The 24,444-nt window shown below is 39.2% G+C and overlaps 1 pseudogene; it reads right to left on the reverse strand.

The window, feature by feature from the left end:
• Positions 1–563: 563 nt before the first annotated feature.
• LOC131571862 (synaptonemal complex protein 1-like) lies at positions 564–22,683 on the reverse strand (annotated as a pseudogene).
• Positions 22,684–24,444: the final 1,761 nt, after the last annotated feature.

The following is a 24,444-nucleotide window of genomic DNA, read 5'->3' on the forward strand; positions in this document are numbered from 1 at the left end:
AGGGAAGATGGTGGGAACTGGATGTGTCTAGCTTTCTCCTTCTTCTTCCTGGCCTCCATCTTCTGCTGTGATGGTGGCACTTACAGATTGGTTTAGAGTAGAAGCCCACTGTCTAACACAGGTGATAGGTATTGGAAAGTAATTGTAAACATTGTATATGTCGTTTTTAGTATAAAGACATAACACAACCCTGGGGGAGGCAGAGTGCCTGGAACTGTCTTGCTGAGCTCACCTTGGCAGGACAGGAGAAAATTTTTTATAGATAAAATAAACAACCTTGAGACTGAGAAATGAAGAGCCCTGACTCCTTCTTCAAGCACCAGACTGGGAAAAGAGACTTTGGAACTTTTCTCAGGGTCACTCTGACCAGCCAGAGATCCTGACAAAGATTAACCAAGGATTAATACAGAAATAGATGTTCTAATCTATCCTTGCACTTCTGCTGGTCCCTAGGAAGGCTGGTGGGTGATTTCTGTCTGTGTTCAAATATTTAAAGCAACAACAAATAGTCCCACACTTTATATTTCAGATAAACAATTTAATGGCATCTTAACATTGGTTTCACAATCTTATAACGTGCATATTTTACTCCTTGTGAAGCTGAAATCTTTTTAAATACAAGTAATTCTACTGAAATTTTAGAAGTTTCGAAACCATTTTAACATACTGAAAACAAAACAGTCTAAAAAGACAGGTCTAACAGCCATTAAAATGCAGGAAAAAGCAAGAGGACTTCAGGTAAAAGAACATTCATTTAACAGCTACATTTCTTCCACTAAGTAGTTATGTGTTAAGAAAAACAGAGTAAATGTAAAAGAACAGAAGTTCTTTGAAACCAGAATTTCTAATGCCAGAAACAGCTTTGAAACAACTTTCTGTGTAGTTCTATTTATTTCCAAATTTAAAATTGGCTAATTTGTGTCCCAACATTTTGAAGCACAAGGGAGGAAAGGTGGAAGATGCTCTGCAGGGGTTGCAGTTATAGATCTATAAAGTTTATATGTGTAAAGGAATGAACACAGTATTAAACACACTGAGTATGACAGAAAAATGCAACAAAGCACCAACTCTGAGAGAAAAACAGCCCTGCAAGCAATGCCAGGGCACTGGGCATTTCTGCATTTTAAGCAAAGAGCTTTACAGTATCTTTAATTTTCCTTTTCCTGTCCATTTTGGAGAGCACAGCCCGCCTCGTGCATTCTCCTCATGGTTTTGAGTTTCAGAGCAGAGCCTGGAGATTTCACACTGCATGGAGCTGGGCTCTGGGAAGGAAAATAAAGCCATCCTTTAGTTTCTGTAAACAATCTGATTAGCTGCTTGGTTTAATCTTAGGAAAGGCTAACATACCTTTTTTGGTGCTGTGGAATGTAACTGTGAAGCTTGTGGATAATCTTTGTACAAATTTTTAAACATTTCTTCTTCCGAGACTATGCTCTAATAAATTAAAAAGTTACTTAGTCACACTATATTAAAAATACTTTTTCTTTCCCCCTAATGATATTAGACTATGAAAAAAAAGATGTCATTATGAGGCATAACAGTTCAATAAAAAGAATGTTAATTATCTACATACAATGACAATTCCAGAAAGAACCAATAAATTAAAAATATACACATAAATATTGGCTGGAATGTGGAAGCCCAAACTCCATTCTCAGCCCCAGCAGTGAGCACAAAGAGCTGCTCAGCCCATGATTTGTTCTCTGGCTCTTACCAGGAGGTCAGTGTGCTCAGAGCTGTCTGACTCAGTGTCCAGCTGCACAAGCACTTTCTGCTTTTTCCTGCTGCTCTGCCCTGCAGGCAGGTTTGTGCTTCTTCCACTCTGCATTTTATCCATTGGAGGAGTCTTTATAACACATGTCTGGGAAAGAAAATGTTTCTCTTTTTAGATTATATTTTATGGGGTAAGTATGGAATCTAAAGCCAAACTCAGGACCCAGTTTACAGTCTGAGTGTCCCAGAATTCACCTGAGAGAAATGGTGGAACTCTGATCTTTCCATCCAAACATGAAGCAAAGACCCAAACAAAGTGGGGTGGGGTGGAAATATAATTTTTTTATATTATTTTTGTTGCCAAATGAGGAGAATGAAGGGGAAGCTATGGAAGAGCTGAGTTTCATGGCACATTGTATTTAAGTTCTCCGTGCTTATCTGCAGAAATTCAGGTTATTCTGAACTGTAGCCGCTACATTGGACTCTATCAAACATCAAAGAAAATGGGAACAAACAAAACTGCAGGAAAAGGCTTTCAGAGAAAGATTGATAGCTACATCAAGATTGGTGTTATTTAAAATAGTCTTTTCACTAGAAGTGAAACTGAGAAGCATTGAATGGTCCAGTGCAGTCCTTTTTTAGACTGATAACATCAAAATGGTGCTGGATTCCATTGTTCCAATGTGAAAACCACAAGTGAACTCCTGACAGGAAGAAGGGTGAGTTCTGCCGTCAGGACTACTTTGATACTTTGACCATTTTTACAGCTATATCAGCTTTTCTCTCTTTCATAGAGGAAAAGTGCCTTTACAAATGGACACTTTTAAAGACTAAGTAAATCAGTTCTAGAGACATTAAAAAATCAACAACTGAGCAAGAAAAATTACACACTGGGAGCTCTTCCAGAAACTGCTGTCTAATATCTCCATGGGATGGTGTGACCCTTTAAAATCCCTTCTTATCCAAGGGGGAAAAAAATAATCTACAGAGAAGTAAGAAATATAGGCAGAAAAATGCAACAAGAAAAATTCACTGTTAGGAGTTACAAAACTTCAATGTTGGACTGCCCAAGAGGCTTCCTGTACTGAAGGAGGCATTTTTTATTTTTATTTAAATATTTTTTTTTATTTCAGGAATATAATTTGGAGATTTTCTATTTTTACATGAATAGATTCACTGTATAGATCTAAACAAGGTTTAGCAGTCAGGAACATAAATTTGTATTTTCTATAATTTAAAAAGTTTGAAGTCAAAAGCATTCCAATGTCTTTTGTTGAATGCAAATAAATTCTCATGGCACTTCAATTGATTCTACAAATATAAATATTACCAAATTGTAAAAGCAATTAAAAAGTTAAAGTTACCTTGTGTTTCTTTTCACTGTCAGGAATCACACTGCCAGAGTGCTCTTTTACAAGATTCTCCTACAAAAGAGTTATGTGACAGCAAGGAAATATTGATTTGAATTCAGTTGTTAAAAATCTTCTTGGTGTAATTACAGAGGACAGTCTACAATCGCAGACTGCTACAAAGTTCACACAAATAGATGACCAGATTTAGCACAAGCCCAGCATTCCAAAGTCACTGTTTTTCTGTTCAGTTTCATTTCTTATCCAACTTCTCACACAGCACAAGCCCAGGCCACACCTCTCACCCCCAGTGCTCAGGGAATAAAAAAACTCCACCTTTTCTTCCATTTCTGCTCTCAGCTGTTCCTTAAGGGAGGACAGTTCCCGTTTCAAACATGACAGCTCATTTTCCTACAAACCATTAAATAAAGGACAGGGTTAACTCTGCACAGCCCAGAAAAAGGAAAACAGTCCCAAGTGAGACAGTAATTAACAGGGACACTCATTAGATACACAAGATAATTCTATGTGCTTTTCAGCCCTATACTTGAAGCTTTGCTTTAGCTTGTTTAACAAAGACTGAAGCACTGTAAGAAACAGGTACTTGATCAGAAGTGTTCAAGGTAATACCTTAAAACCCTTGGGAGAGCAGGGGTGAGAGGGCACAATCTAAATATTTAAAACAAAAATTTCCTATTCAAAGTCAGAAACATGGGAAGTCAGAACATGACACGCTACCTGGAGGAGCAGACACAAACACACTGCTACTGCAATTTATTTTTAGAAACATTTTGAGTTTTTAGTGCCCAGAATAAGATCTGTTGCAGCAGGTTGGGTGGGACTGCTACTGGTAAAAATTAAAAGCACACTGGAAGAGTTCCCAGAGAATGTCTCTGGTGGGAAGACCCCAGAGCACAGCAGGAAAAGAAACTCTCTAAGCAAACTGAAAAAAGATCTTTAGAAGTCACAAACTGACTGAAGATCACATCTTTTGTCTCTCTGTGCTGTTGGTGGGCAAGAGGGAGGGATTGGAAAAAAAGATGTTTTAAGGATTTTTTAAAATTCTTATTACTCACTTTTAATTCTATTATTAATTTTTATACTATTTATTTTGAATTTGCTTTACCCTCAAAGTGTTTTTCTCCTAATCCTTATCTCAACTCAGTCCTTGAATTTTTCTTTCCCCTCCTCTGCTCAACAATAGCAGAGAAAAATGAGTAAATGCTTTTTTTGTGTGTGCCTGCACTTAGCCAGTATAAAACCCCTACACAAGGACATCAGCCCCTTCACTGAATTATTGACCATTGCAAAGTGCTCCTTACCAGTGCTCTTTCTGATGAGAACTGCTTTTGCTGTTTCATTTTATATACTTTTAACTCTGCATCTTTTTCTTCAACCATTTTATCATATTCTTTCTGTGGTAAAAAAAAACCCAAACCAACAACAAACTCAAAACATGTGACTAAATGTTGCAATTATAGAGTTATCCAGTCTTTAAACATCATTTTTTCAAACCAGGCCCTTAAGATTCATAAAGAAAAGATTCATTGATGCTTCCGCAGAAACTGTAAAACAGGAAATGCTCAATTCAAGTATTATTTTGTGGACTGGCAGAGAGTGCTTTATTTCTGTGCAGCAATATGTGCTCAACACTAAGCCAGCCGTGCCATCTTTATTAATGTATCTGCTAAAGATATTGCAAAATGAGGAATAGAAAGGTAAACTAAAATGTGTCAGGCTAAACTGCTGATGGTCACTAAGTAATCTCAGAGAGAGCCAAACTGATACTGAAAAATATTGCATTCACATGGTATCAAAGGAAGCCTGAATTGAAAAAAATCTAAAAATCCCAGAAGTTTAGATGAATGGAATTTATCTGCCCATAGGAATGTGTTCATAATCTTCAAATGAATTTGATTTTAGATGATGCAAAGTGCAGCATGTGTTCAGCTTCCTTTTCCCAGACTCAGGCCTGTTTCTGCTTTCGAAAGGTCATTAACGTGGTGTCACAAGTTATAAACATGGTATTGACATGGTATCACCCATTGCAAACCACAGCAAGCAGGAAAATCTCTGACCTTGTGCTTTTCCATCAGTGTCACCATCTCAGTTTTCTTGTGCTGACATCTGGTATCAGTTTCTCTCCGTATCATTGCAGTTTCATCACAAAGCAACCTCATATTTTCAGTAATAAATTGCATCTCATTCATCAACATAACAATATAATTTTTTTTAGATCTTAATTTCTTCTTCCCCCTGTGGGTGCAAAGTTTGCAGTCCCACTTGGGCTTCATTTGCTTTTAAGATCCCTTTCAAATACCTCATCTTTTCTGCAGATTGTTAAAATGGGCAAGATCAAAGGTACAGCCATGGCAGGCAAGCTCACTGCAAACCAAAAGGCCATTTCAAGCCCTCTGCCCGAACATTTCTTAGTATTGCCATCAAAAAAGTGTGGGCGGAAAAGTCCTAATGTGGGAGACGTTATAATCTAATTTAATTGTGCTGACTTTATACCAAGGGTGGAATTTCTTTGCACTATATCTTGAAAGAAAGAATTTTTAATGGAGTTCTTATTTTAAAGATATTTTCAAATACTCCAACCTAAGAACCAAATGTACTAAAGCTTTGCTCACAGGCAAACACAACAAGTTCCATTTATATCTGAAATGTAAGAACAAGGACTCCTGCCAATAAAGCTTCATAAAAACATTTTAAATTAAAAAAAAATTAGATTGTAAAAATTAACACCTCTCACCTCTTCACGAAGTTTATTTTAATTTACTTTTCTTGTTTCTATGTCTTTTTGATAGAAGTCAACTTCTTCCTTATGTTGCTTGTTCATATTTTCCTTGTCTAACTGCAATTTATTCACCTTTTGAGAATGCAGAATTGCTGCTGTTATTTGTTTAGGAATTACTATGTTGATGATTTTTTCTTACCTCTTATTTTTGAACACAAACACTCTGTTACTTTTCAGGCATATGATTAAAGTGTTTGCTATTTCGAAGTTCACCTTTTTTTTTAATAAAGAGTTGAACTTAGGCCTGAAGTGAGTTAGAAAATACTCAAAGGAACAATGGCAACAGCACAATGGGGAAGACTGCCCTAAGCAGTCACCCTAAATGCTGTGAATGCCTCAGAAAAAAACAAATACAGATGGAGATTTTATTCCCTCTCTTGTAAGTCTGTATCAGATTTTCACAGGTTTTATGGTACATATGGTACATTTTTCTCCCAGCTATGCATTTTGATTACAGTTTTTCCCTTTTAAGTTTATCATATGAATATCCTCAAAAAAGTCCACTTTTCTTCAAGTGCAGTACCCAAAGCTGGACACAATATTCCCATCAGAGGGATTGCCACTGAAGAACACATTTAAAGAACAGCCTAAAAAGAGTAATATATTTATATATATATATATATGTCCTTTAAATTCTTTTCTGTTACAATGAGGTTGCTGAACCCTGTTCAGTCCACTATCAACAAAAGAAAGGAACAGATTTGAAACATCATTAATTGCAATGTGAATCCATCTCTTAATGTCCAATAGTCAGTGTCCAATGATTAAAAATGGAAGCATCTTCTAAAAACTATGAACTCATTCCTGCAAAGTCTGTATCCCAGATCCAAAAACCAGTTCAGAATGTATTTAACAAGTATTATCATTATTTACAGTGGGACTTAAAAACACTCACCTCATCTTCTACATGATGTTATTTAAACCTACCTTCTCTTCATAAGTATTACTTTTCTTGCTTTCTGCAATAATTTTCTTTTTCAGCACCTAATTCTGTTGAAATAAAACAAAACAAGCACTGTACCTTAATAAGTTAATAGAATTATGTCATGGTTTAACTGCATCAAGAAATTCCAGCTTTCATCAGGCAAATAACTCTCAGCTGTTGTACAGCTCAGGTTCCAGAACAATTTTTCAAACAAATGAATGTTCAGCTAATTTCTGTGATAATTACTGTTTCTTCATGACCTTAAGAAAGGCTCCTCCTGAGCAGCAGCAGGGAATAACAAATGAGGTGCAGAATGGGTATTAAAACTAAGATGCTGCTGACAGAAGGTGTGAAGATGTCATGACCAAAAATACAAGTTATTTATTTTTACAGTGAAGTTACTACAGTTTGTGCCAGTGCAGAATTCTTTTCTACTAGTGGTAACTGAGATACTCATACAAGTACATAAATAACACTATGCACTAAATGAAAAAGAATAGAAGTTTATTAAAGATATTATTTTTGTAATTGCTCTTTTCAAATTAAGGCTCATTTAACAAATCAAGTGATTCCAAAGCTGACTCCCTAGTTTGCTCAGGGTTAGGATAAGAAAGGAGAATTTTTAAATTAAATAGGTGTATCTAAAGACATCACAGCAGACACAAACCTGCTGAAAAGGCAACCCAAAGTATAATGTGTTTATGTATTTGTGATATTTAAAATCTCTACACACCTCCTGCTGCAACTCTTCAATGCATTTGGTTTTATTTTCCACCTGTTTCTTTAAATTATTCATCTGAAAAAGATATTTCAGACATGAATTAGTAAGTTCTACAAATGGCTCCCTATGTGAGCAATTCCTGTAAATGTTCTCAAACCTGCACTTGCACCAGTCTGGTTTGTTCCAATGGGACTGAAACACCAGCTGACATGTCAGAATAATCAGAGTTTTAGCCATAAAGTACCACAAGATGTTAATTAATAACAGTGAACCAGTTCCTTAGTGGTTAGAGACTCAAGAAAGAAGAAGAAAAAAACCCCAGGATCTTCACAATTTAAAAAATGCACTTGTATCAAGTTCCCTACATCCATGAAAAAATGAATTTTCCCAATTATTTTCTAGAATCTTCAATGGCTTTTCCTTTCTGGAAATTTCATTTTCAGTACTCTTAACCAGAAATTAAAATTGTAAATCTTAGACGTGTACAATGAAATTTTGAAATCCATTCTAATGCTCAAAACCCCAGGTTGCTTTGAAACAATAGAAAGAAAGTAAAAATGTTTGAATCTATTTAAGCTAAAACTCACACTACATATAAAAAGCTAATCCAGAGCCCATCCACCACTGAGTGGGTATATGAAAAACAGAAAAGCAGGTTCTCTGTTTGCCTGAAAACAAACAAATAAATCTTTAATATCAAACTTCCAGCACAGAGTGAACATCCCAGTGACTGTGCTTGTCTTTTGAAATACCAGGGCTCACATGTGGACACACAAGGGCACAGCTGGCAGCAGCTGGGAAAGAAGAAACCTCTGGCAGAGATCACATCTCCCAGGCAGAGCTTTGCAGAAAAAACCCCAACAAAGATTTTACATTGAATGCTGTCCTGCAGGTTCTGTAAGATATTTTCATGACACAGGACATACATTTTCTTCTCTGTCATCCAGTGTACTTTTCAACTCTTCACCTGTCTTTGCCATTTTCTCCTTCAAAGACTCCTGTTCATTTCTAAGTGCCAATATAACAAGCATTAGTAAATATTTACATATTGCCTTTAACTTACTTTCAGTACTTCTAATAAACCCATATTTTATTTTCCAAAAACAGCTGCTAATGTTGATGGGAACTTCATAAGCTGCTCAATGAAAATGTTCTTAAAATGCAGCAACAGGCCCAGTAAGTCAATATGTGAACTGTCCATACTTCTTTTAAATAGGAAAAGATGTTCCAAGAACCCAAGGAAAATACATCCTGACCTGGACTATTGCAATGCAGCTGTGAAACATGGGAGCTGCCTGTCTGTTGAACTGGGGATACAGAGAGTAACTCTGATCCAGTTTTGCCTTGTCACATTTCATCCATAACCTTCAACTTCCATTTGAATTTCCTTCACACCTGAGATGTCTAATGCAAAACAAGACAGCTCCTACTGTGTAATACAAAATGATGGCAAACATTGTTCCTGCAGCAATTGGTATTTCTAATCTGAGAAAATTTCTACTTGGCCAACAGCAATTCTGAATAGTTTCTGTTTAGCTATGTAATCTAGAAAAACTTTAATCAAAAAAATCCCAGAAAGCAGCATTTGAACATAACCAACTATTTGAGTCTACTTCCTTAAACAATATCAAATATTATTAGTATTTTTTACTTGCCTTAGCTGGCTATTTGCCTCTTCTAGATTTTCAACTAACTGCTTTGTATTTTCTTCTTCTTTCTTACTATCCTAAATAAAGACCCGTGTCAGCAAAGAAATAAAATTCAAAGTGACTTCTTAAAAAATTCAAAGCCATCCAAAGCACACTGACCTGCCTTGTTCACAAGTGTAAATACACTTCCATTCCAATTCAAACACAAAAAATAGCTCAGGTACTCTACAGACCCAAGTCACGTTGCAGCTCATCATCTAATTTGTGAAACTGAGTCATTTGTCAAATTGAGTATTGACTCAAATTGAGTCCTTTCAAGAAAGCTGGAAGTTTACAACTTGCCTCTTGTTGTTCTTGCAGCTTCTGGAGTTCTGCTGCCACAGCATTTTTCTCTTGTGCTGTTTGTTCTTTCTCTAGTGAAAGCTTACTGAGATACACTGTTAGCTGTTAATTCTTTAACCTAATTTAAAACAAATGGCCAAGAGGAATAAGAGGATGCATTTTGAAATCTCCTTTTAAATAAACATACCCATTATCAAGTGTTATTCCATGCTGAAAGAAGTCCAGGCCTTTATCTACAAATATAAGCTTTGCAGCAGAGCCAGAGAGAGATGTAAAAAGGTGACAGAAGAAGGGAAGAAAATCAAAGTCAACTTTTATATAAATATAACGGTTAGTGAAGATGATGTAGTTCAAAGCAAGATTAGCAATGAATTCAGAAACTTTCTCTTCTTGTTAAATAAGTCAGAGAGATATGGAACAACTACATATGCCATAGAATACATACAAATAGAGAAAGTGGAATTTAGAAATGTAAGTATATAATTAATGGCATATATGTGGTTCAAAACTTCCATTAGAAAACAATCACAGTTCATTTCACTGTGTATTAAAGCAACTTCTATATTACACCAAAACTAATTCAATATTCTATTTTCAAATGGTCATACGCCTCTTGTTCAAGATCTGCTTTCAGAGTCACAAGCTGCTTTAAATAATCTTGTTCCTTCTCAGCTGTTCTTGTCAGCTGTGCTTTCAAATCCTGGAATTCTTTCTGCAAAATGAAAAGGAAGAGTTTTCAGTATCCATGAGCAAACTCCAACTGCTGGAGGTTATCAGACATGAACTAAGAGCACAAGGCTTTCAGAAGAACCCAACAACATCCATGCCATGGATTATCCAGATTGGATCTTTCCAGTCTCTGCTGGGATCTGGAAGTGGTGTGAGACAGTGAACTGTGACACCAGTGCTGTTCATGTCTGTCCCCTGCTGTGAGTTTCATTACTTGGGCTGCGCAATTAGGGTGGGACCCTGCTCTGGGTGTATAAACTTGTATCCAAGTCATGATGTGTAACTGCACTATTTCTAAAAACATGTTACTATTGCCCTGCTTCAGACCTCTCTCATCTGGAGAGCATTTTCATTTCTCTCTCCACATTTCTCTGTTTCTGCAAATTTTGTACAGTAGCCTCAAGCCTCAAGATTCTTCTTCAGTAAAAGTCCTCCAATTTGCCCATTTTAGAAAATGAGTGAAACTCAGTTCAGAACACTCAATGCACAGATTATAACAACAAGCAGACATAGTAAAATGCACACCTGATTTCACTATCTTAACTTTAGCTGATATGGATTCTTGTTAGGCTTGTAAATATAAAATCATAATGAAAATAAACCTCTGTTAAGAGTGTATTTCATATAGCTTAGACTTCTGTGACAGAAAATGGGCCTGTGTCACAGCACAGCAGGGTTCACAGAGGCAAGAGCTAATTACCTTCCTGGAAGGAAGGAAAAATGGGAAAACTTTATATCCAGAGGGAGTGGCATTTGAATGGGCATGAACAAAGGAGGAAATAACCAAAAACCTTGAGATGGAAAACCAAAAACAAGGGAGACAAGAAAAACCAAAAGCATGGGAGACAAGGAAAACAGAGGCAACAAAGAAGTTCTTCAAAGAAAACACTGAAATTGTGTGTGAGAAAGTTTAGTAGAAATGTTCAGGTAGACTGGATGGAGTTTATTTATGGCATTTAAGATACTTACAAAGCAAGAGGAATTTCATATGAAGAGCAAATGCCATGAGATTAATAAAATTAACATTTACCAGAGTTTCTGACAGCTCTTCAAGTTGCACTTCTTTATCACATTTTACTTTAGTCATCTCTTCTACAGCACATGAAATGTAAAATTATTGGAACAGAAATGATTTTTCATATTTAGCAGGCAGTATAAAACATTTACCCTTTTGCAATACCCAGTTCTCAAAACTTGTTGAATTAAGTTAAGAAACTGAAAAGCTAATTTATGACTTAATCTAAATATAGACTTGAAAAAATGATTCAGACATTAGCAAATCTATATCTGAAGAGAAACTAAATATTTATCTTAAATAAGATTTACAGCCTATTATGTTTTCCACAAATATAGCTTCAAATAAACCATGGACTGTAAGACTAGAGTATTCTCCAAGTATTGATGCACCTGCATTGTTCCAGAAAAAAAATCTGAACTGCTGAAGGTATCTCATGGATATGCTGGGAAAGGAAACCAGTTGCTACTAACTTCCAAATGGTTTCTATGTGCACTTGCACAATTCTGGTATTTTTTGCAAGTTCTCAACAGCAAGGCAGAGCTCTGACTCTGGGGACTAAGGAGCACATCCCTAGAAACCACAGGATATCAAATTGATGATATTTAAAGACAACCCCTGCCAGCATCATTCCACTTCCAGCATGGGGAGGGTCACAGAAACCTCCATGGGAGGGTTTTATCTCTGCTGCAGAAGTCACTCCTGGCACCTGCAGTGCTGCTGCTCTGAGCTGCAAACCAAAATTACCTGCAGAGGAATTCATGCATGAATGGTCTGACTATTGGAGCTGTGCACAGCACTGCCCTTTGGCTGCTGCCAGCACCAATGAGCCCCAAAGAAAAGGGATCAGCTGAGTAAAAATAAATCCAGGCATTCCTGACAGGCACAGGCACTGTAAAATCATTTCTCCAACTACCAGAGACAGTCCATTTCCAGACAACAGCAGAAAACATTTTTATTACTGCCCAGCTCATTTTCTGCCTTTCTACAAGCCTTACCCAGTTCAGCAGATTTATTCTGGAGCTCCAAGGTAAGCAGCTTTGAGTCATCTTCAGCTTTCTTTAATCTAAGAAAATGGTAAATTAAAAATCCCAAATGTAGAGTACAAAGCACTGCATTTGAAACTTACAGGACAATAAGACAAAGTCTTACCACAAGCACTTTAAGAACATTTACCTTTCAACAGGCAGATGATAGATCTGCCTGCAACACACATCAAATTTCACTTTTACAACCTCAGAACAGCAGACATAAAAGTAAACAAATATATACCTACCTTTAAGAAATCTGTATTTCTTAAAGACAGAATTATGAAAGTTGGAGGGGACAAAAATTTACTTTTTATACAGTATCAACTATCACAAACAAAAAAAAAATTACATTAAATTCTCTGCATTTAGACCACTGCGTGAAAAAAACCTCCAAATTTCAGCTTCATTTCCAGTTGTTCTTGATTTTGTCATAGACTGCAACCTGTAAGATCACTCCTGGAATTTAAACTCATTAATTTGCCTATTTTGCAAGCTTTTCAAATCGGTAACAGAAGTCTCAAACTCCTCTGTCAGGGCTGCAAGCAAAGCCTTCATTGTTTTACATTCTTCCTCCTGCTCTTCCTTTTCTCCAGTGACCTGAATTAATGTTTTCACTGTAGTCTGGAATTCAGTTTCCAAGTTCTTTTGAGTAACCTTCAAGACATGATATCATTTCTAAACATGTTTTGCAACAAACAGCTACAGCTGTTTCATGTCTAAAGTATCCATAATTATTTATGCAAATACTCATCTAATCTATTTCTACTGTAAAACTATAAGCAAGGGGTACCTCTGCCTTTTGCAATGAAATTTTAGCCTCTTCCAGCTCTGCCCTCAAATGCTCTTTACTGACCTGGGATTCCTTTAACATTTCTTCATGATGTACTAAACAAAAAAAGATGTTTATATTTTAAAAAATAGGATATTTACTAAAAAATGCTGCCAAAAATGGAAAATTACATACATTTAAAGAATGTAACAAAGACCAATGGTACTGACATCATATACTATAAAATAATATATAAAATTTGAATATAGATGGCTTAAAAGTATTGGCAATCAAGTTCTGAAAAGTTCCCTCAGTGACATCTGCCTGACTGTAAATTTGCAAACTGAAGCAACATATTTTTCCCTTGTAATTTTCAAAAGCTCTCACTACTTGACTCACCCTAAAAACTGCCCTGCCAGTCCTGCTCCCACATGAGCAGCTCCTGCTCCAAACAAAAATAAGGCCTTCAAGGCCCCAAAATTCTGCTGCCAACCAGCAACAGAATAGGACTGTCATGACCCTGTTTCCTGTGCTTCTCTAAACAATTACATATAATAAATAAACAATTATAAACAATTACATTTCAATTCTATAAACAATTCCATTTAAACACAGCAGGCAGAACTCTTACATTTTGCTTCCATTAAGTCAGCAATCTTATTTTGTGATGTCTGCAGCTGAGCCTTGATGTCTTCTATGACATCATCTTTTTCATCTCTCTGTATAGTAAGAGCTGAAATCTAGAAAAATGCAAGAAATATCATCATGAAGTCTGGAAAAGATATTAATTTTCGTTTGTACCCCAGGTATGATAATCAGACATTTTGCTGTCATTCAAGATAGACAGATAGATAGATAGATAGATAGATAGATAGATAGATAGATAAAATTTGTCTAGATATAATCTTAGCCAAATATTGATCAAGTCACATTACTCTAAACAAAAAAGTTCTCCAATTCAAAATCAAACCATAAATTCCAGTAGAGTAAAGGGACTGAAACACCACTAAACTTAGCAGAATTTGACTTAAATACAGCTTCAGATGTTATTTTGTCTTTTTTACTAATACCCAGAAACACTTCTTGGCTCTTGCATTGCCCCTTTAGGCACAAACAAAGCTCTACATCTTAGATGGTAAAATGAGCAAACCTGCTTTTCCTTTCGACTGACTTACAGTTTGCATTCTTTCTCAAACTTGTCCACTTTTTCTGCTTCTTCTTTTACTTTGGAGATACAGTAACATCCATAGTTAACATTCTAGCTGAAATATACTCCAAGTTCAATACAACTTCCAGTTTAAGATTGCCTGGAATTGTACAGCTGTACCATTTGTTTCCCAAGAGTAATTGCTGAGGCAATGTTTGATTTTATAATCAAAATACAAACAGAAAAGAGCATGTGAGAATGAAACAGGAACATAGCAGGCTATACATACAGAGAGAGAGCATTTAGCTAAAGTTTCTGTAGCTATACACTAGTGCATTATCATTTAAATAAACAAACTATGGGAAGTAAGTATTGATCTCTAGACTGTACTTCACAGACAAAACTTCAATTTTGAGTGACTGTTTGAGAAATAAAGTTCCAGCTTTGGCCCAGTGGAACAGCAACAGAAGGGGTCAGGCAGTGACCAAAGGCAGCAGGAATAAAAGAAGGGTCCCAGTGTCTCAGTGTGAGCTGCTCACCATTCCAGCCCTTCACATTTCTCTGCCCTGACACTGCATGTGTAACACAAGCTATGAAGTACAAAACTGAGCCAGCTGCATAAACTCAATAAACAGAATTCTCACATTTGAAATTCATTTCCAATCTGTCATTCTCTGCTTGCACACGAAGCTCTCCAAATGCCACTGTCATTCTCTAAACACAAAATTTTATATTTGAAGTTCAATATTGGAAACCCTGGAACTTCTCCAGGGGCTGCTGCCCACCTCAGCCATTCTGAGGAACCAGCAGGGAGGTGAAACAGAGCCCAAAGAGAAGCCAGAAGTTGTGGCAGTGACCCAGCACTAAGCACACATCACCCAGATCACAGGATCTACATCCCACACACTGCTGCACCTTCTCCATGGAATGCGTTTGATATAACACAAAAATAATTCTTGAAAAGGGATTGAAAACCCAACTTCCTGCATCACACATGACATGATACCCACACATGATGGATACAAACAGTATCCCAACATAAACATGGAACTCAGCTCAGCTCACATAACTCACATTCCTTGCATCAAGTTTGCTCACTTACTTCTACGTTGCTGTGAAGTTCCTCATACAATTATATTGTTGCTTCCTTTTTCTATTCATCTATCAAAGCAAGAACATATGAGAAAGTTTTTCTTTTGGACAAGAATTCCAGCTGTCCAAGTGATTATACTTAATCAGCATAATAAATTTAAAAAGGAATTATCAACTCCATTCTTATTTAATAAGTCATTATGAAACATGCTGCCGAAAGTTACAGAATCTAGGAAAAATGTGTATTTCAATGAAACATTAAGCAAGCTCAGCTTTTAAATTTCCTTCCTAAGATATTTTTTCTGTGAAAAGTGTAATTCTGGATCAGTTTATGTGACCATATTAATTATTATAGTATTAATGCTGTTTAATAATAATCTATCAAAACTGTTAGTATTTATAAACTGTAATCTAGGGTTTAGCACTGAATTTCTTCTTATCAGCAGATACCTATAACCACAGAGCTGTCATTATAAAATTGCAACAACACTCCATGTCCATATTTTCCTTCTTTCCTTTCACTTTTGTAATTGATACTATTTTTTCCTAAGAAAACAATTAAAAAGAGAACAGTAAAAGAAACAGCTATCAAAAAAGAACAGTACATCTATATACAAGGGTTTCTAGAATTAAGGCTAAAAAGAAATAGACACTTCTTAAGTATCCACGATCAAGTTAGTAAAATTCTGATGATTATAATACCAATTCTAAATTGCATATACAGTAGGATTTCCAATCAAGAACATATTTTAAAACCTCAAGAATTTAAACTTTATTAAGTTATCCAACTGTCTTGGCTTGTTCAGTTTCATGAGAAGAATTCCAGTTACTCATTACACCTTGGGGTTCAGACCTTTTTTCCCCACAAATGTGTGATGGCTGAAAACAGGAAATGTCAGCTCTGGAAATTTGTTCCAGAGTGCTGGGAATTCAGAGTAGATTCTACTGCCTAAAACCAGGCATGAAGTGTCACTGCCTATGTCTGAATATATTCCCAGAGTGTGGCTGGGACTGCAAAGCTTCAATGGGCTGAGCAGCCTTGGGGAGCCCTGCCCTGCCCTGCAGTGGCTCCAGTGCCAGTCGGGGCTGTGGGCACTGCCTCAAACCTGGAGCACTGTTTGGGCACCCAAAGAGCTCCCAGGCTGGCAACTTTGCAGCAAGCAATTTCACTGCCTTCAAAAGCCCTCTGCGTTCAGCATTACAAACCACAAGTCTGTTAGACCTGGGGCTTCACTTCCAATTTTGTGAGCCACTTAAAATTCATTTCTCATTCTGAGAGCCACATCCAGTCGATCTCAACTGGAGAACTTTTCTGAACAGCACAAGAAATTTCTTCTTCTTGCTTCTGTTTGTGAATTTAGAGCAAGCTAGAAGCACATTTACTCTGATAAATAAAAGCTAAAAAAGCATTTACATTTGCTGGTCTTCTCTGTGAAGCGAATGCAGGTTTCCTTGAGCAGATTACACAGATGCCTCGAAGCAGCAGCTCTAAGGGAGGGAAAAATATCATGTTTGCACAGGAGTGCACAGTGCTTTGTGCACCTAAGGAGTAACAATGGAAATGACCTTCAAAATTTAACAGCTACATAAAACTGCCCACATGAAAACTGATTATTTCCACCACAAAAATATATCCTTGGTTCTATTACTTACTCTTCCAGGAGATCTTTATTTTCACATATCTCATCTTCCAGTTTCAAATGGAGTTTCTCATTTTCAATCTGATTTCATAGGGAACAAATGCAAAAAGACACTGTTATTGAAAAATCTATTAGAAATGCACTTTGACTTCTTAAATCCCTCATGAAAAAGTAATTTTGGGCATCAGTAGACAGAAGTCTGTTCTATCTGGTATTACATGCTGAGTCATCTTTTGCATGAAAGATTCAATAATTAATGAACAATAATTTACCAGCAAATGAGACACTTACAGGTATATTCTTCATACACACCCTCACACAGGACAGGTGCCTGCAACTTCTCAAAATAATCATTTTCTCAAGGCACAAACCAAACTGCAACAGTCTTTAATATTTAATTGTATCAATAATAGTGTCATACTGAATCAGGAAGCACTGAACTTCATTTATTCAATGTACACTATACAATACTGGCCTGCAGTTCTTGAATGGCTTTCTTCTGTGCTTCAATAATCTTTCTATTCTCTTGGAGTTTTCTTTCTTTCTGGTTTAGTTCAGTTTCCACAGTCAGTTTCCACTGCTTGATCTTTTCAGCCTCTTTGTAGAGTTTTGAGAACAATTCATTCATTGTTTCTGGATTCTATTAAAACAGGTTCCACAATTTAATCTCAAACATTATCTAATTAATAGTATATAATATCTAATTAATACTGTTGTAGATAATGTATTTATCTCTTAGAAACATCACAAGAGTAATATTTTTTCCACAGATGGTGATATAAGCTTATATATGATCAGGAGCCCAAGTTTAAATCTTTGTGCATCCTCTGTGTATGTATCAAAAGGCATTACAGAGCACATAGAAGAAACAAATACAATGAAATATCCCAAACCCCCTTCAGACATCACCAAATAGATGGGCTTAAAGACATGGATAACTGCAGTCCACCAAAATCAATAAAAATTTTGCCAGAATTATCAGTGAAGCCAAAATTCATTCTAGCAGGTTCTTCACCCCATTTCTGTCCTCTCCTTCTGACAGACACTGCTGAGTTAAGTAGAAGAAGCTTCAGAGACTTTATCCAAGAGTACCTGTGATATTGCCATGAACACACACAGAATCACAGAATCACAGAATCACAGAATCACAGAATAATGAGGCTGGAAGAGACCTCTCAGATCTTCGAGTCCAACCTATGCCCTGACACCTCTACTACAGCACCAAGTGCCATGTCCAGGCTTTTTTAAACACATCCAGAGATGGTGATTCTACCACCTCCCTGGGAAGAGCATTCCAGTGCTTCATTATTCTTTTAGTGAAATTTTTTTCCCTAATATCCAACCTATCCTTTCCCTGCTGTAGCTTGAGACTGTGTCCTCTGGTTCTGTCAGTGCTGCCCGGTGGAAGAGACCGACCCCACCTGGCTCCAACCTCCCTGCAGGAAGCTGTAGAGAGCAATAAGGTCACCCCTGAGCCTCCTCTTCTCCAGGCTAAACAGCCCCAGCTCCTTCAAACGTTCCTCACAGGGCTTGTGTTCCAAACCCCTCCCCAGCCTTGCTGCCCTCCTCTGGATGTGCTCCAGCATCTCAACGTCCTTCCTAAACTGAGGGGCCAGAACTGGACACAGCACTCAAGGTGCAGCCTCAGCAGTGCCAAGTACAGAGGCAGAATGAGCTCCCTGCTCCTGCTGGCCACACCATTCCTGATCCAGGCCAGGAGCCATTGGCCTTCTTGGCCACCAGGGCACACTGCTGGCTCATGTTCAACCGGCTGTCACCAGCACCCCCAGGGCCCTTTCTGCCTGAGCACTGTCCAGCCACACTGTCCCCAGCTTGGAACGTTGTAGGAGACTTCTGTGGCCAAAATGTGGAACTCAGCTCTTGGACTGATTAAACTTCATGCTGCTGGACTCTGCCCATTCATCCAACTGATCTAAGTCTCTCTGCAGAGCTCTCCTTCCTTCCAGTAGACCAACACAAGCTCCCAGCTTAATGTCCTCTGCAAATTTACTCATGAAGGACTCGAGCCCTCACCCATGCCGTCTATAAAAACATTAAACAGAACTGGTCCCAGTACAGCCCTGAGGGACAGCACTGGTGCCTGGCTGCCAGCTGGATGCAGCACCATTCACCATCGCTCTCTGGCCCAGCCATGCAGCCAGTTCTGAGCCCAGCACAGAGTGCTCCTGTGCCAGCCATGGCTGCAGCTTCTCCAGGAGTGTGCTGTGGGAGACAGTGCCAAAGGCCTTGCTGGAGCCCAGACGCACAACACCCACAGCCTTTCCTGCATGCACCAGGCAGTCACCTGCTCACAGAAGGAGCCCAGGTTGGTCAGACATGACCCACCCTTGGTAAAGCCCTGCTGGCTGGGTCTGATAGCCTGGCCATGCTGTGAGTGCTGTGTGATAGCACTCAGTATGAACTGCTCCATTATCTCACCTGCTACTGAGGCCAGGCTGACTGGCCTGGAATTACCAGGATCCTCCTTCCTACCTTTTTTGTACATGGGTATCACACTGGCCAGTGTCCAATCATCTGGAACCTCACAGTGAGCCACAATTTCTGATAAATGATGGAGAGAGGCTTGGCAAGCTCATCTGCCAGCTCCCTCATCACCCTGGCATGGACCCCATCTGGACCCAGGGATTTATAAATATCCAAGTGTCCCAGCAGTTCTCTGCTCACACATGGAGCAGGAAGGAAAACCACCACCCTTGTGGCCTTAGAGCACCTTGAAAGTGTCCTACAAGCAGTGCTGGGCCAGTGGTTGAGGCAGGGAGAGCAACACAGGAGCCCCAAGGGCCCTTTGGTTCACTTACAACAGCCCCAAACAACATCCTTGTTTTGGCTGCATCACAGTTTTGTTACAGTCCTGATGGTACTTTAATAGCTTAGGATTAAAAAAGTCTAAAAAGTTGTCAGGGATATGAAAATCAGCAGAGAGAGCACAAGAAATGTGTTTTATTTTGTGGTAGCAAACAGTGTTTTGTAGCTGCAAAGTACAGAAGCTATTGCAAAAAAAATGAGCTGTACTGAGTTGTGCTTAAGCAGAGATCTGCTGGTAAAGACACTGTGAAAGGAATCCAGTGCTTGAGGAAACCACTGAATTCATTGTTTTACAGATAAAATAAATCCAGACCAGGCAATTGGGACAATCCATTTCGGTTTTCCAAATAATACTCTGACTTCAACCCTTCTGCCCCTCAACAGAGTATTCAGAGGCAGTTCCACAAGGATAGTTAAGTGTTTAAATCTTACTCTAATTAAAGCTCATAGACTTTGCAGACACTTCAAACAAAGAAAAAAACAACAATATTGCAATCACCTTAATTTTTAAAGATTTGTTTCCAGGCATGTTCACTAAATCACAAATATCTCCTCTAAAGTGATTCAGCTTTAAACAGGAGACAGAAAGCATTATTCCCGTCTGACTACTTCCTTTAGCCCTGAAATATCTACTGAATAATGCTTTAGGCACTGTTTGGGAACAAATTCAAAAGACCCCAAGGAATTAGATGTGCAGAGTTGATACTGAGCTGACCTCTTCATCTACTTCAGAGCAAAGTTTCACTTGCTGTGAAATTGTATCTGAAACATGAAGAGATTTTGATCAATGTATTTCTAAAAAAAGTAACAGTGAAACTGTATTTAACAGTTACAGATAGGAAACTGTGAGACTACTCATGAAAATAAAAACTTGACAATATATAAAAATCTAAAGAAGGTGCATGGCAAATATTCCAATCGTACCTGAATCAGTGATTTTGCCACGGCTCAACACATCGAATGGCAGCTTAAATTCATCATCCGAGCATCTGTTAATACCCTACACAAATTTAAAAATTAGTTCCTTAAGAGTAGATTTTCAAAGAAGAATTATAAAAGCCAGAAAAAATCCCTACAGATGATGTGAAAATAGAATGTGTCATTAATTAAACAGCTGCCTACAATTTTCAAAGCCCAAGGTATTGGTAATGGCTTTGGAACTCACTTCTTACTTCCCAGTGGTTGATCAAACTGTTGGTGTCCTGCAGTTTGATTTATAGACTGCGGCCAAAGGGGAGCTTTCAATGCAGGGAACTCAGCAGCTCCTGCCTGTCTGGGCACTGGTGCATGGCAAAGGACTCAAGGAGAAAAATTACTTTTCTGAAGACTTCAGTAGTTGATATTTCTTTTTTGTTTTACTTCCAAGGGCACTTCTAAACCATATCTGATTATGTTTCAATATGAAAATACCCTTTTACAAGTTTTTGAAGTCACAGAAGTTCATCCTGTAAACAGCTAACTCATCTGATGTCAGAATATCTTGTTTGAATCTCAACATATTTCATAAGGAGCTTCGACATGAAAAAATAACTTGTTGAATTCTGATAACTCAGTGTGGGGACAGAACATTTTCACTGCACACCTGATCTGGTGAGACCAAGACACCAATGCCAGTGCGAGGATCTGAGTGGGGCCTGTGGGAATCCATAAAATCAGAGGGGTTTGGGAAAGCTGCAAAAGGCAGGCCTCAGAGACAGCAGAACTGTGATCAGAGCCAAGCAGCAGCCATGAGATAGGTCAGCAGAAAAATTATGCAAAAAGTAGAAAAGGACAAATAGAACAATGGTCTGTATATTAATGCTTGGCTTGAATAACTCCCTAAGCTACAGAAAAGTTTATCTAGCAAGGTATTAGGAAGTTCTAAGCTTAATAATGGAGCTCTGTGCATTGTGTTTCAAGGCTTACAAGCAGGTATTGTATTCAAAAAAGGCAAGCATTGTTTTAACCAAAGGTACCTGTGCTTATAGTGGTTGGATAGAACTGCTGTCAATATGCTTTTGCTTTGTGTGATTGGTCAAAAAACTTTTAAAGTAAGTTGTCACATTAAGTTCTTTGTCTGTTGCCTGGGATGTGAGCTGCTGGCATCTTCCCATTGTCATAACCAAGTAATGAGACTGATGCTGGAAAATAAAACAGCTCAAGGCAGTTCCTCAGCAGTTCCGTCCCATTGGTGATTTGTACACAGACTCCGGCCAGCGACAGAGCCCTGCTCGCTCTCTGGGCTGAATTACCCACAGCAAATGTGGACTTACAGCACAGAGCGGATGCTCCAGAAGATGATTCCCTTCAGTTTTGAGAGAACACAACAGCAAAAGTCTTTGAAATTCAAACCGAAGATGTCTGTGCATGTGCCACTCTAGGCATATGCACAGAAATAAGTCCAGTGCAGGAGCCGTCCCGGCCTATGCAGGGGCAGGTGTGTGTGTGTGTGTGTGTGTGTGCTCCAGCTCTGCCGGGACAAGCAGCAGGTGTGTGTGTGCTCCAGCCCGGGACAAGGGGCAGGTGTGTGTGTGCTCCAGCTCTGCCGGGACAAGGGGCAGGTGTGTGTGTGCTCCAGCCCGGGGCAAGGGGCAGGTGTGCGTGTGCTCCAGCTCTGCTGAGGCAAGGGGCAGGTGTGTGTGCGCTCCAGCCCGGGGCAAGGGGCAGGTGTGCGTGTGCTCCAGCTCGGGGCCCTGCCGGGGTACTCCCCGGGCCCAGCACTGTCCCCGTGTCTCCGGGAAGGGCCCCTGCGCTTTCCCACCGTCCCCTCCTCAGCCGCGGCCTCCAGAGCAGCACAGCCCGAGGGGGCGGCCAGCGGGGGAAGGGGGGGGGGGGGGGTGGTATGTGCCGCCCTCACCAGCCCCGGCCGAGCGCTCACCTGGGATCTGCCCGCAGACACCTGCCCAGCGCTCAGGCGCGGCGGCATGAACAATTTAAAGCGGTTTTCCTTCTCCATGGCTCCGATAAAAGGGCGGCCGGGGCGGCCCCAGCTCCCAGCGGCCGCTGAGGGCGGGCGCGAAGGGCGGGTAAGCGGCAGCGGCCCCTCAGCGCGGGAGAGCTCTGAGGGGAAGGGGGAGTACCGGCTGCGCAGGGAATAACTGGGGGAGCCCAGTCCTCCCGAGGGAAAAATGCGTGTTTTGTGATTGCCTTTTCGCAAATATTAAAATGAATATTATATGTGTTGTGTCAGAAAGTTATGCTGTATTAATTTTCTTAAGTAGTGTGTTAAATCTAGTTTTAGGGTATAACATAATGTTAAAATAAAAACTATGCTATGTGAGATATATTTTTAAAGAAAGGACTCGCAACGAGATAGCGGCCACAGGACACCTAAATCTTTCAGAGAAAGACAATTTATTGCTCTCTTATCAGAAGAAACGAACTTCTTCCTGCCTGCTCAGCTATGAAGATGCCGTCAGGATTCAGAGGAAGAAGCTGACATTAATCAGACAGAATCCTGTGTTTGAATGGAATTTATGCATCGTGTATGAGAGGTATGAATATGCAACAAGCTATTGTTTTTAAGGGTTAACCCTCTGTTAATGTGTGTCCTTTTTCAGGCTTATGCTGCCCAGAAGAAGTTACCCAGACATCTGTAACTCTTTGTTTCTGTTATCTCATATTGTCCTAATTCAAATTGTCCAAATTATTAATACTCTAATTATAAAAGTATCTTACGTAGCATAGTTTCTATTTTAACATTATGTTATAACCTAAAACTAGATTTAACAGACTACTTAAGAAAATTAGTACAACATAACTTTCTAACACAACACATATAATATTCATTTTAATATTTGTGAAAAGCCAGTCATACAATATGCATTTTTCACACAGGTAATGCAGGCCCTGGAGCCATCTCCTGAAGCTGGCACAGCCCAGCAGATGGCATCGGTGAGGAGGGAGCTGCTGGGGGGCAGTTTGGAATAACTGTGCTGTCCTAGGGTGACATTAGGATGCTTGAATCCCCAGCTGTCTGTTCTGTTTATGCTGGATATTATGTTCTGTGCCTTCAAGCCTGGCTCTGAAGAGTGAAGTTTTGTTTTGGTTTTGCTATCAGCCGCTCCCCCATGGCTGGCAGGGCACAGAGACAGGGCAGTACATGGTGCTGCTTTGGCTTTTTGCTTGGCTTTTTGCTTTGCTCTTGCTTTTGTTTCTGCTCATTAGTTAGTTTAGCTAAGCAGTCTGAATTTTTCCATGGACTGTTTTCCTTTCCCTTTTTTGGAACCACTCAAACTGCTCCAGACTGGGCCCTGGGAACACCGAGAGTTTGCACCTTGTGGCTGCAGGAGCTACTCCTGCACCGGAGGGACTGATAACAGAGTGACCACTCCAAAGAAAGACTTTCTGAATTTGTCATCTTTTTCAGAGTGGTGAAAGAGTGTTGTCACCTGGTATTGTTCATTTTGTGTGCTGGGGGGTGCTGTGCTTGTTAAATAAAAAGGTTCTTTCCACTTCTCCCCAAGGAATCCTTCCCGACCCGGTTGGGGAGAGGGGCTGTGTGGGTTTCCTTTCTGGAGGGGCCCCTTTGGAGGTTTTCTCCCAATTTGCCCTAAACCAGGACAAAATTTGGTGCCCAACGCATGGGGCTTGAGAGAGAGTGGAAAAACCCCTGGTCTGACTGCATTTTGGTTGCCATTACTCTGTGTTGGTATCAAGCAGTTAATGGCCATGTTTTCTGAATTCATAATGTCTCTTGGGGTGGAGGCTTGCATGC

Source organism: Ammospiza caudacuta, unplaced genomic scaffold, assembly GCF_027887145.1.
Source record: "Ammospiza caudacuta isolate bAmmCau1 unplaced genomic scaffold, bAmmCau1.pri scaffold_39, whole genome shotgun sequence".
Classification (NCBI taxonomy): Eukaryota; Metazoa; Chordata; class Aves; order Passeriformes; family Passerellidae; genus Ammospiza; species Ammospiza caudacuta.